The following is a 13,572-nucleotide window of genomic DNA, read 5'->3' on the forward strand; positions in this document are numbered from 1 at the left end:
TGGAGGTCAGGGGCAGGGCTGAAAGTTTCAGCCTACTAATCATGCTTTGGTCTTTCTGGCTACTGGCTCCCATCCTTAAACTATCTTAGGGCCCCCAAGATAACGTCATCTCATTAACATACAAAAGACGCTCTTATCGTTCCACAGATTCCGAGGCTTTTAGGAGCCACAAGCCAGGAACCAAGGATGAAGACCAAATGTTTAGTTTTCATTACTTCAGAGTTATAAGGTCCTTGACCTGGGTCTTAACAAGGAAACCTCAGGAGACAAACACACCAGAAATCACGCAGGTGCCACCACTGTGGCCTCCATGTCCCTAGTAGGGCTCTTCCCGCTATAGAGTCAGATCCCCGGGTGCCTGGACTTACAGAAAACAGCACCCTGAGCACCTGGACACCCTCTGGACATGTTAGCCTCACTAGGACCCTAATCCACTCGTGAGCACTTGTATATACAGCTGTGAGCATGTGCCCTATGGAGAGGCGAAGCCTCACACCTTAGCAGAGCAGTAATGGGGGAGAGTGAGGGAGAGCACAGGACGGCAACACAACCACAGCCCTGGAAGGACAGAGACGAGGACACAGAGAACCAGGAAGAAATGGCGGAAAGAGGGGAGAGAGATGAGTTGACTGTGACATCGTCACAAAAGCGAGGGCTCCTCTTCCTCTTCTCTCCCTGATTCTCGCAGGTGGCATTTCCCCGTCTGCCCAGAAACTCACTCTCCACCAGACGCCTCCCTCCAGCTCGATGTCTCTCTCATCTGACCGGTCTCTCAAAGTTCGTTCTCTCTCCAGCTTCCTGGGAGAAGTCGGTGGCCAGTTTGAACCATCCTCAGTGAAACAGCCCCAGTTCCTCCACAGGGGCTCCACCTGCCCTGAGAAGCCAAGATTATCTCATGCGTTTCATACACTTTCACCCTTTTGAGATAAAATTTTCTTCCTTACCTGCAACACGATAGGACACAGATGGCTGGTAGAGAAGAGTGCAGTGGAAATGAGCAGCATCTCCACATTGATACTGATGCTGCGTGTGTGTCATCCGTCTATCCAATTAAATTATGGACAATATAGAATAAGCCTTAGGAGGTCACCGTCAGAAATGCTTACAGCCAGCCCTGAAAACTGTTTTTGACATTCGGCGTTGCCAATGAGTCCTTCTTCTTTCTGGCCCTCATCATCTCGACATGACCCCACCACACATACACAGGTCCACACGGCCAAGCTCCAGACGGGAGCGGGAGGCAGATGAGCCAAAGGATTCTGTAAGCAAAATACAACTCGCAAATCCTTTCACAGATAGTTACTGGCTGCATATGCGGTCACAGCTCAGGGCTTGGTGCCAGGGACAGGAAGGGGGAAAATGTGTCTGTCTGGTGAAAGAGCAGGCACATAAGACGTCACCCCTACAAAAGCACTTACAAAACACACAAACCAGGACTTTCTCAAAGGCGCCTGCAGCCACCAGCCCACGAGGACCTCATCTCCTCCCTCAAGGGTCTCTCAGGACAAAAGAAGAAGGATATGTAAACATCACTGCGCAGGAGTTCACAGGGGAGAAAACTTTTCTGACTTAAGCACTATCAGGTCTCTTACTTCTGCTTATTACTTAAAGGGTGTCAGATGTGGAAGTGATGATGCCCGAGACTCCTGCCTTATAAACACACGATTCAAATCTCTCTGATCTGACCTCTAGTTAAAATTCCTTAAGTCACAGTGACCTTCTTTCTGGGATGTCATATTGTACTTACTATTTTGGGGAGAGACAGAATTAGTGAGGGAGGGAGGGAGAGAGAAAGAGGGGAAGAGAGAGAGCTGGTGTTTTTAAAGCCCCCCCCCCCCCGCCGGTATTTTATTCAAAATAAATTATTTTCAGTTCTAACTACCTAGTCCTACTCAATCTCTGCTCTCAGCTGGTTTAGGAGGAACTCTGAAATGTCTCTGACCCCCTCTGTCACCTCTACCCCCTGTGCGCCCGCCCCTCTCCCATCTCCCCCAACCCGACTCATGCCCTCTCTACCTCGGGGATCAGAGGGCACACATGCAACTAAATACAAATATGATAAACATCGCAACATGAGACCACCTCACATATGAAAGAATACTAAGTAAGTCCAGAATACAAACTGTTAGAGCAAAGTCAGAGATGACAAAGGGAGAGTGAGATACAGAGAAGATGGCAGGTCTCCACCCAGCGTCAGGAGTCACACAGAGGACATGGGGTGTGCAGGTCCGTGAGGTGTAGGGTTACCACGTAGATTTACCTGAAGGAAAACTGCTTGCTTAACTTACAGGGGCTGCTTTGCACATCTTTAGGTATCCAAGGCCACCAATATGGTACCCATATCAGGCAGCCCTTCATGCTCTGATGTTTTCTGGACCAAAATCTAACTCAGGTCCTGGCAAGGTGAAGATAGGAGATGAAATTCCCCAGGCCCCACTCCCCTGTGGATGGAAGGAAGGTCATAATGTTATCGCCATATATAGGCTTCATAGACCCATCCCATGCATAAGGCCACACCCCAGACCCATTGGGAGCTGTTCCCAAAGACTGACTCAAGCATCCCGTAAACACACTTACTGCTCCAGGCTTTTGTCTGTGCTGAGTCAGTCTCCTCCACATGGTCATCCTCTGGTTCCGCCTTCACCCGATCCTCTGCCACGCATGCCTGCTTCTCATCGACAGAAGCCCTGAGGGTGCCTCTGGAAGGGCAGAAGGGGGTCGTGTGTGTGTTCTTGCCACCACATCACATTATAAGGCCCAGGTTAGGGCTGGTGGAGGGTTGACGTATTACTCAGTTCACCTAACTTCCCATCTTCACGTGCGCCTTTCTCTGTAGACCCCGTTTGCGATAAAACTTTCTCTGGCGATGTCTGGAATTTTGAAAAGCTGTCTGGGGAGATCTTACTTAAAAATTTGCACGAGTGTTAAATGTTCTCATCACAAAAAGAAAGTAATAAGAAGAAATAATAGAGCAGGGGTAGAAAGCTTTTGGGGTGATGGATATGTTTACAGCATAGACTGTGGTGATGGTTTCTCCCAGCACATCGAGTTGTAGACATTAAATATGTACAGCCTTTTATACATCAATCATATCTCCATTAAGTGATTTTAAAAAATTATACCTCAAACATCTATGCAGAAACGGAACATGCAAAAAATGTCAGAATCTATCTACTAAAGTAGTTAGCACTTTTAAAAATACTGCATTTCTCAGTAAATTTGACAGTGACTAAAAAATATGGTTCTGATGCTGGGATTTTATTCCTGGAAATGTTTTTTCATCTTTTTTCCCAGCTTTATTGAAGTATAATTGACATATAAAACATGTATATATTTAAGGTTACAATGTGATGATTTGATAGATGCATACATCGTGAAACGATTACCATAATCAAGCTAATTAACACATCCATCTCCTCACACAGTCACCTTTTTTGGGGGAATGTGTGGTGTGTGCTGAGAATACTTAAGATCTGTTCTCAGCAAATTTTGAGTATACAATACAGTACTGTTAACTATAGTCAGCATGCTGTACGTTGATCTCCAGAACTTGTTCATCGTATAACGGGAAGTTTGTACCCTTTGACCAACATCTCCCTGTTTCCCCCACCCCCAGCCCCAGGCAACCACTATTCTCCTCTCTGGTTCTATGAGTTCCACTTTTTTAGATTTCACATCTAAGTGAGATCAGACAGTATTTGCCTTTCTGTTTCTGGGGTCTGGCTCATTTCACTTAGCATATGTTCTTTCTAAAGAAAGTCTTCTGGGAAAACACCATCCATCCTGTCACTGCCCCCATGCTGTGCAGTCCCTATTGATTTGGGGTGAAATGCTGCCTGTGTTCAAGCACTGCTGCACCACGTGCTGACCCACTTCCGCAGGTGGAAGATACAGCTGCGTGAGGGTCTGACGACCTTTATTCTAAAACAGAGACACGTGCTCAGGATTGCACCCAATTTATTTTGAATATACTAATAAACAATCAGTTAATTGTTGAGTCCAGTTATTTAATGGTAAAAGTAACATGTCAAAAGGGAACATCTCCTGAAATATTAAGTAAAGAGTGAATTTATAATTCATCTTTGACAATATCACTTGAAGTGGCAATATATTTTATCCATTTGAAACGTGGTCCAAGATAGTTTTTCTGCCAATATGGAAAGTTTTGAGACCAGTAGAAAAATCAAATCTCTTCTTCATGTTCAAATGGCTGATCAATAAGCACAGAGTTTCAGGTAAGCAAGATGAGTGAGTCCTAGAGCTATGCTGTGCCACACTGTATCTAGTCAACAAAAACGTATGGTACACTTAAAATTTGTTAAGGAAACCAGCCGAAAAGAGAATCCACCATCTGGGAGAAACTGTTTGCAAATCATACATCCAACAAGGGGTTAATTTCCAAAATATATAAAGAACTCACACAACTCAACAAAAAAAAACAATAAAAAAATGGGCAGAGAATATGAACAGACATTTTTCCAAAGAAGATATACAGATGACCAGCAAGATCATGAAAAGATGTTCAACATCACTAACCATTAGGGAAATGCAAATCGAAACTACAATGAGATATCACCTTACATCTATCAGAATGGCTATAATTACCAAGACAGAAAATAACAAATGTTGGAGAGGATGTGGAGAAAAGGGAACCCTCATACACTGCTGGTAGGAATGCAAACTGGTGCAGCCACGATGGAAAACAGTATGGAGATTTCTCAAAAATTTAAAAATAGAAATGCCGTATGACCCTGCCATCCCACTGCTGGGTATTTATCCAAAGAACATGAAATCAACAATTCAAAGAGACCTATGCACCCCTATGTTCATTGCAGCACTATTCACAATAGCCAAGATGGGGAAGCAACCCAAGTGTCACTGACCGATGAATGAATAAAGATGTGGTATATATATATGTATATACAATGGAATACTACTCAGCCATAAAAAAAGACAAAATCATGACATTTTCAACAACATGAATGGACCTGGAGGGTATTATTTTAATCGAAATAAACCAGACAGAGAAAGATAAACACTGTATGATTTCACTCACGTGGAAGATAAACAAACACATGGACAAAGAGATCAAATTAGCGGCTACCAGAGGGGAAGAGGGCGGAAAGGAGGGCAGAAGGAGTAAAGGGGCACATGTGTACAGTGACAGGTGAAAACTAGACCATTGGTGGTGAGCACAATGCAGATTATACAGAAACCGATATGTAATGATGTATACCTGAAATTACACAATGTTATAAACCAACATGACCTCAATAAAAGAATTAAATTTAAAAAATAATAATAATAAGAATTTAAAAATGAAATTTTGACAGAAGTAGAGTTATTCAGAAGACTGCTGTTTTTTTCTTAATAACTTCTTAATTCTATTTATATTTTCCAATTGTAATAAAAATAATCTGATAGAAAAACATTCAAGAGGGTAAACCTCATATTAAGTGTTCTTAGCGCAATGATATGATATTTTTAAAAAGAATGGAACCTGTTTTACCATTCAGAATTCTTTTTAAGACCTTCAAAGGCTTGATTTTTGCCTGACTATGATCTCCATTGTTAAATTACATATTAAGGAGTGTACGCTTTCTCAGATAACTCAAATTTTGTAGTGCCAATTTCTGACCAACGCCTAGTTTAGTATTGATCTAAGTTAACTGAATGATGCTGCAAAATTCAGTGAAGGTGCCCCACACCAAGGTAACAAATGGAAAGAGCTCTTTCTTCTCCCTTTGAATGACTAGAAAGCCCTGCTAAAACAGTCAAATTGAAACTGCTCATTTCACATGTAGAATAACTCAAACTATTAGTCAAGTAAGTAGTTCAGTTTTATAAATAAGACACTGATGCTCAGAAGTCTGTGCCCCACCAGAAGTCACCCAACAGTAAAAACACAGAGGAAGGCTTCCCTGAGGATTTCTCATCTGGTGACTGTCCTTCTGTGTTGTCGAGGTTCTCCAGAGAAACAGAACCAATAGGATATACAGAGAGAGAAGACGATAAAGGAGGAGATTTTTCATAGGGATTGGCTCACACAATTATGGAGGCCAAGAAGTCCCACCATCTGCCATATGCAAGCTGGAGATCCAGGAAAGTCAGTGGTCTGCATCTGAAGGCCTGAGAATTGGGGGGGCCAATGATGCAAGGTCCTGTGTGGGTCTGAGACACCAAGGACTAGCAGCTTCACTATCCAAAGACGGGAGAGATGGATGTCCCAGCTCAAGCAGAGAGAGCGAATTCACCCTTCCTCTGTCTTTTTCTTCTTTTCGGGTTCTCAATGGATTGACTGATGCCACCTGCATTGGAGAGGGCATCTTCTTTACTCAGTCTACAGACTCAAATGCTAATCTCTTCTGGAGACACACTCACAGACACACTCAGAAATAATTATCAACTGGGCGTGTGAACATCCCTTAGCGCAGTCAAAGGGACACGTGAAATTAACCATCACATCATCAAAACATGTAAAGTCGCTGATTCAGGTAGCTTCTGCCAGGAGTGTCACACTACAGAGGGGAAGCAAGATTAAGAGGGAAAGAGTCCTCCCAGGGATGAGGTGCCACATTAGGGCAGCAGGTCAGGTAAGGTACAGCTCTGGGGCTCCTGATGGGGAGAAGAAAGGGGTTGCCAGAACTTACACCTCCTTGACTGTATCACCTTATACCATGGGATGAAAGAATATACAAAAAGCATGAAGGAGCTGTCAGAGACGCATTTGACTGTTCCATTGTTCCTTGCATCTGTAGCCAACAGTTTTAGACATGGAACAGCACTTTAAAACTGCCTGTGCCCTGTTCCTAGTTTGGAGAGGAGGGCAGTCTGTGGCTCCCCAGGCCTCACAGGCACTTCTAATGGTTGAGGCTGACTTGAACTCATCTTGGGCTCCAGACTCTTAACCACAACATCCCGAAGTTGCTTTACCCTCACGTGCCAGGCGCTTTACTGCCTGTTTTGCCTGTTACCACCAATATTTGTTATATTTAATTCCATGGCAAGGATTCAACTCAATCTCACTCAAAGACTGGTTTCAAGAGGGCCTAAGGGCAAGATTTCCAGTTGCAAATTATATGATCTAAAGATGTGATCTGGATTCTGGTTGCCTTAACTGCTTATCCATTTGTCACTCTTTGGGATGCGTTGATTATAAAATGCCCACAATCGTTTGTTGCCTCCCTATGTCCTTGTCCTTTGAAGTATGACTCAAAATTCTCCCATCAAGACGTACAGTCTATTTCCTTATCCCTTACATTTGAGCTGGGTTTGTGACGTAACAGCTAATCCAATGAGGCTGAAATGATGGCCAGCCATGTTGGCCCTTGACCTCAAGAAGCCTTGCATGTATCTGCTCTCTCTCAGAACCCTGCCCAGCAGCTAACGGACAAGCCAGACCTAGTCTGCTCGAGGGAGAAAGACCTAGTGGCACAGACACGACCCATCCCAAGTGAGGTCATGCTGGACCATCAACCGCAGCCAACCTGGAAGCTGACCGCAGACGCTTGAGTGAGCCCTGCTGAGACGGAAAAGCTTCCCAGCGGAGTCTAGCCCAAAATTCTAACCCACAAAAATGTGAGTTCAACAAATGGTTGTGGTTTTAAGCCACTACATTTTGTATTGATTCTTATGCAAAGGGGTAACTGACACACGGTTCTTCCCAACGCGAACTCTATTAGTAGCCAGACCTCTGACTGCCATGCCCGGGTTACTACTCAATAATGCCTATGTGATCCTTTCTTTTCCCTCCCAACTTTGTTCCAATTCTTTCCTTTCCCCAGCCAAATTTATACCTTGTTCTGCCCTGATCTTTAGCACTCGTGGGAATTTTAAGATCCACCTGCTTTTCCAACTCCTATTCAGGTTTCCAAAATTCAGCCAGCTGACAGGAGACCTGCAGACAGAAATCTGAATGAAAAGTTGCAACTCAACTTTCAATGATGCAGCAGAGTTTCCCACAGTTCACACACCTCGGCTGAAGGGCCAATGGACAGGCACAGGTGAAGCATACTCAAAAGACAGAGGGGTGAGGGAGTAGGAATCATCCTAACAGTGGTCCTGAATAATCATCGCACGGCCAGCACACTTGTCTCTCTTAAACCTGGAACATCGGCGATAAAGGGGCAGAAGCCCCTGGAGAGGCAGAGCTATTGAAAGATTGTCCAGGAATAAACAAGCAAGACTTTAATTTTGAGGTTGTTGACATAGTTTCATTTCTGTTAAAGCAAAGTATTTCATTTTTCTTTTTCTTTTTTTGTCTTAAAAGCAGTAATTTTGCAGAACATATAAGCTACAAATTTGGTTCACAATGTATAAATTGGGCTTTATATAATTCCATTACGTTCCAGAACTTATGATTTCTTTCTCATTCAGAAATTTGTAGAGAGACTAAAGCATGGATGGAATGTATACAAGCTCCCAATTCTGATGGGACTTATGGACTTATATCAATATGATGTCAAACAAATAGCACATAGTAAATAGAAACAAGCTGCCTCGGAAACGTTGCTGAGGATACACCGAAGATGGAAATTGTCACCAGTCACTTATTTAACCCCATTGAATTGCAGATTGGCTTCTATTTGTATTTAATATTATATTTATGATATTCTATAAACTATATTTCCCTCTTTTGATGGGCCACGTGGTATTTCAGAGAAGTATCCTTAACATAGGATTTTGCTGCAAGTGGGCCAGCAGAGAAGATAGTCATGCCAGAGGTGTGCTAACAGTTAAAGTCAAGTTAGAAAGTCAAAAACTGGAGCATTTGTTTGAAGGCTCCAGCAGACTGTGGGGGTCTCCATGGATGGAAAATCAACCAAGGAAGAGGCTGCTGATTTTAAAAGACGAAAGACAAGGATCTACAGAACAAATGCGGGAGATGGAAGACAGATGCCTGCACTGGCTACATTAACTGCTTCACATTCTGACTTCTGCCACAATGTGAGTTTATTTCAAGGGGCCAGAGGGGGTTTGACAGCCACTAGCACATGTACAGCCTTCCCAATAAACGAACTATCTTAGGCTTCGCCAAGCAAAAATTCCAAAATGACTTTATCTTATTAATTTCTGGAAAGAGGGGTTGATCTCAGGTACATCCCTCAAGCTTTTATCTCTACCTGTGGACCAGGATTGCAGCTCCTATTAGATTGCCAGGAAATAGCAGTTCTGATGTCACTTTGTCCTATCTGTCATGACCTAAGGGAAGACCTCAGAGGAATGGACAAAACTTGGAACTTGCATGCAAGACTGGATGAATTGGAGAAGAAGAAATTCTAATTCAATATTCTAAGAGTTGATGCTTTCTTTCTGTTCCTAGAGCTCCAGACCCCTCCAGTTCCGAGCAAGAAAGGAGGTACAGGGATGTCAGAAAGAAAGGTGGATTAATTCAATCCTGTGGCAAAGAGCTTCTACCAGCTGGTTGTCCTTTAATTTTGTATACGGTGTATTTACCACAGAGAATCTCTATATTGTTAGTCATACTCTTATCTTTTTTCAGTTTTTCAACTTCTGCTGTTGAACATAAAATGATTTTCAATATTTTTGTGTAGCAATTCCATATGGGATTCAAATACCTATGTCAACGGATTTATTTGAAGAGGTCAGAGTACTCTTGGGTTCTAGCTTTTTATATAAGATATACAAAATGTGCATTATGATATGTAAATTGTATACTGAGGAGGTTACTTCTGATGATCACTTAGATTCTTTCACCTCTAAAATTCTGTGATTTGGATATTGGAATTAAGGGGTGAAAGAATGGAATAAAAAGGAACAGGATAGAGCAAGCAGAGACATTCAAAATGTTTTCCATTATTTTTATACGGTATAGCAATTTATCTGCTGTCAGAGTAGATTTATTCAAAGAATTGTCTGAGTCTGTGCCATAAATTACCTTTTGGAGATATTTATACCCCCATCATAAATCTCTTAAAAACTACCTTAATTGACAGCTATTAAAGATACATTATTCATGGAAGTTGTCAGACCACAGAGAAATGTTTTATTTTACTAAATTATAGTTAAATTGACTTGACCAATTTTGATTTGCAGCTACTAAAAGCCAGGAAAATTACCATTCCATTAAATTTTAAGAGGCAAAGTAAAATTGCTTAATTTTAACAAACGAAATGTATTATAACCAACATCCTCACCATTAAAATTTGATATTTAAAAAGAAGGGAAGATACAATGGTTAACCCAATGTGTTTTGCAAATAGTGATTTTATAAGAACAAAAGAAGTACTTTTCCAAGTCATACGCAAATCCACTTCAATCTTTGCCCTGCCCATTGACTGAGAGGCTCATCTTTCACTTGGGGTCATAGAGAAGGAGCATCATCTCACCTTTTCATGTAACAGTACATTTGAGAGCAGCAACTTCATTAACTCTGAAGATTGGAAAGGAACCAGAAAACAAATCACCTTAGAATGTTCTGGAAGGATTACTTTTTTTTCCCCTGCAGTTCAGAGGAACATTTCATATACCTTCACTTGCCTACTCAGTTTGAATCCTCAACAAAATTAAGCTCTTGTAAACCTTATCGTTATTGCCATGAATACAAATGCTTCTTGATCACGAGTAAGATGCAATCCCTTCCTAAAGGAAAAAACATCCAAACAACTGAGAATCTTTCTGTAAGCCCTGCCTGGAGAAATAGTGATTTCACAAACTAAGATTTTGTTCTTCAATTTTGATTTATCACCACAAAATAACTTTTTCAGTTTTGATGATCCTGAAAATAAACACAGACGCGTATTACTTGTGTAACTCTTGGACTCTCAAAATAAATCTGAGGACCCATATGCTTGTCCATACCAAAATTTGAATATGAAGACCTATCTTTAATGTCAAAATTAGATCTTTCTAAATGGGAAAAAAAATGATGTGTTTTTTTAAAAAAAAAATGGGAACGAGTAACCTCTACCAGGAAATAGGAACTAATTAAATGTTACCTATTTCTTTACTTCTGTTTTTACCCGCACATCCTGTCTTCCCATCATGAAAAGAAGAACCTTTTTGTATTTCTCTGCTATATCTCAATGCCCAAAATAATGGCCTCCATCTGTTTCTTTTCATCACAGGACCTTTCACCGTTCTAACTCATTTGTATAATGTGTGTCTTATCACATTTAAAAGCCCATCAGTGTCTGTAGCTCCCAGTAATCACTCACACTAGCTTCTTCCTCAACTGCTTCAAATCCCGGCTGTGTGAGAACATGGCAGAAAAGTCTTCAACATTCTCCCATTAAGACTCACAGTCTATGCCAACCTCCCCAGCACAGCCCAAATCAGGGTGAGCTTATCATTGTGCCAATAGCCTGTGAAGGAAGCAACACTGGGTGACTCTGAGGCTAGGTCATTGTTGTGGGGTGAAATGTGTCCCCACAGAATCCATATGTTGAAGTCTCAACACCCCATTGCATCAGAAAGTAACTATATTTGGATAGGTCTTTAAAGAGGTGATTAAGTTAAAGTGAGGCTGTTAGGGTGAAACTCTCCCATATGACTGATGTCCTTGTAAGAAGAGAAAGAGACACCAAGGATGCCTGCACAGTGATGATGAGTTGAAGTTTGGCCCCCTGCAAGCCAAGAAGAGAGGCCTCAGAGGAACTTAACCCTGCTGGCACCTTGATCTTGAACTTCTAGCCTCCAGAACTGTGATAAAATAAATTTCTGTTGTTTGGGCTCCCTGGTCTGTGACATTTTGTTATGGCAGTCATAAAAGGTCATGCGGCTTTGGTCTTGATCTGCTGAAGCAGTCACTCTTGGAGGCAGAGGCTGTCATGTCAAAAGTCTGAGGACCCTGAAGTATGCGGTCAGGATGCTCAAGCTCCACAGAGGGGTCTCTGCTGGGTGACACTCAGGTTGACTTAGCTCAGCCTTTGTGCTTGACCTGCGAGGAAAGAAGCCCTAAATCCAGGAGCCTAACTGAATGGCTCAGTATCATCTGAGCGACAATGAGGCAATGAAGGAGGCCTTCGTCCCACCTCCACGTCCCATCTGACTTCAGTGCACACTCATGGATGCTGCTGGGATGGCCATCCCTTTCATCAGCAATGAGATATGGGCCTAAACTTTTCATGCACTATTTTCTGTGCATTCTAAGTCCAGTCTTCAAGATATTATTCAACTGAAAATTCTCTTTGCAGTGGTTTTGCAAAGCTCCAGACCAAATTGATTGCAATTACCTGAGGAGATTGGGAAGAGTATAGATTTTCAGATCCTCTATCAAAATCTGATTCATGGGTCTGGGGTGGAGCCATCCCCATAACTAGTTTAATACCACAAGCAATAATCACATATTTGTTAACTTTTGCCAATTCACAACCTCGTAAAAATACTAAAATTGATAGAGGTTTACATCACTTGATATTTCACATGGCTGCATATGGGAGAAACCCAAGTAAGGCAGCTTAACTGTTATGGAAAGGTTTATTTTTCTCATATATCCAAAAGTCTAGTGGGAGGGCATTAGGACAGCTGCAGCTGTCACATAATATAATTTTGCTCAGATTTCCTTTTTGTCCTGCGTGCACACCTTCTTTACCTCAATGATTTCATTCTCATGGTCCCAAGATGGCTGCTGCACTTCCAGGCATTATAGCTGTGTTCCAATCTGGAAAAAGAGATGGGACTAAGGACAAGGATGAGTACAACATCTACATTTGGTCCTTTTAAAAATGTCTCCCACAATACTCACTAGATGGTTTATATTTATATCTCATTGGTCAGAACTTTGTCAGATGGTTACCTCTTGATAAGAAATAAGGTAGGAAATATGGTGTTTTAACTGGGAACATTGTAAACTTGACAAATATTGAGTTTCCATAGTTTAGGTATAAAGGGAGAACGATTGTTGGGTGGGCAAATCATATTTCTTCCTAAAAGGGATGCAAGTTCTGAAAATGTGCAGAACTATATCTACATTAGACAGAAAAGTGTTTGCCTGCCCTGCAGTGAGAGCGACTGGTTAGTCATCTATGGCTTCAGGGAACCAAAAAAGATATGGTCTGGTCTGGATAGTACCTGGAGTTCTTTCCAAAATAAATAGAAAGGGTTTTCTTTGTAGTTATTACTTGTTTTTCACTAGTAAATATTCCTGAAGTGAGGCATCTGGAGGTAAAATTGTCCCATCATAAGAGCCAGGTTGGGGGGAAGTACATAGGTGAACAAGCACTTGCTCACAGGATGGAAGTGTATTGGTTAAAAAGCGGCTGTTCAGTGAGCATTCTACTGGCCACGGGACATAAAATCCTAGGAGAAGATTATGAAAAGCGAGCAGGATTCCATGGTGCAGAGGAATAAATAGACTTGATTATAAAAATTGTTACAAAAACTTTCCCATGCATCCTTAGCCATGTCGATAGTAATTGCATTCACACTGGGGTTAATGGGAACAGGGCTTTCTTGTAAAACTCCAGCGACAACTTGCATCTTCTGACTAATGGTTCTCCTGAAAAATAGGCTAACCTATTCTTGTAACTTTAACCTCACAGCACCTTTAAATAGCTCCATAATTATGTGTTGGTGTACTCTTCCATTTCTAGGATTCTTTTTAATCGTGGG

At 41.9% G+C, this 13,572-nt stretch overlaps 1 long non-coding RNA gene across 1 annotated transcript; it reads right to left on the reverse strand.

Annotated features, from left to right (window-relative positions):
• Positions 1-944: 944 nt before the first annotated feature.
• LOC139079988 (uncharacterized) lies at positions 945-12,643 on the reverse strand. The gene is made up of 5 exons (XR_011534085.1): positions 12,554-12,643; positions 7,797-7,897; positions 2,578-2,699; positions 1,419-2,441; positions 945-1,259 (listed from the first exon to the last, which is right to left on the reverse strand). It is a non-coding gene; the product is annotated as an uncharacterized lncRNA (long non-coding RNA).
• Between the last annotated feature and the right edge of the window lie 929 nt (positions 12,644-13,572).

The sequence above is a fragment of the Equus przewalskii genome, chromosome 28, assembly GCF_037783145.1.
Source record: "Equus przewalskii isolate Varuska chromosome 28, EquPr2, whole genome shotgun sequence".
Lineage (NCBI taxonomy): Eukaryota > Metazoa > Chordata > Mammalia > Perissodactyla > Equidae > Equus > Equus przewalskii.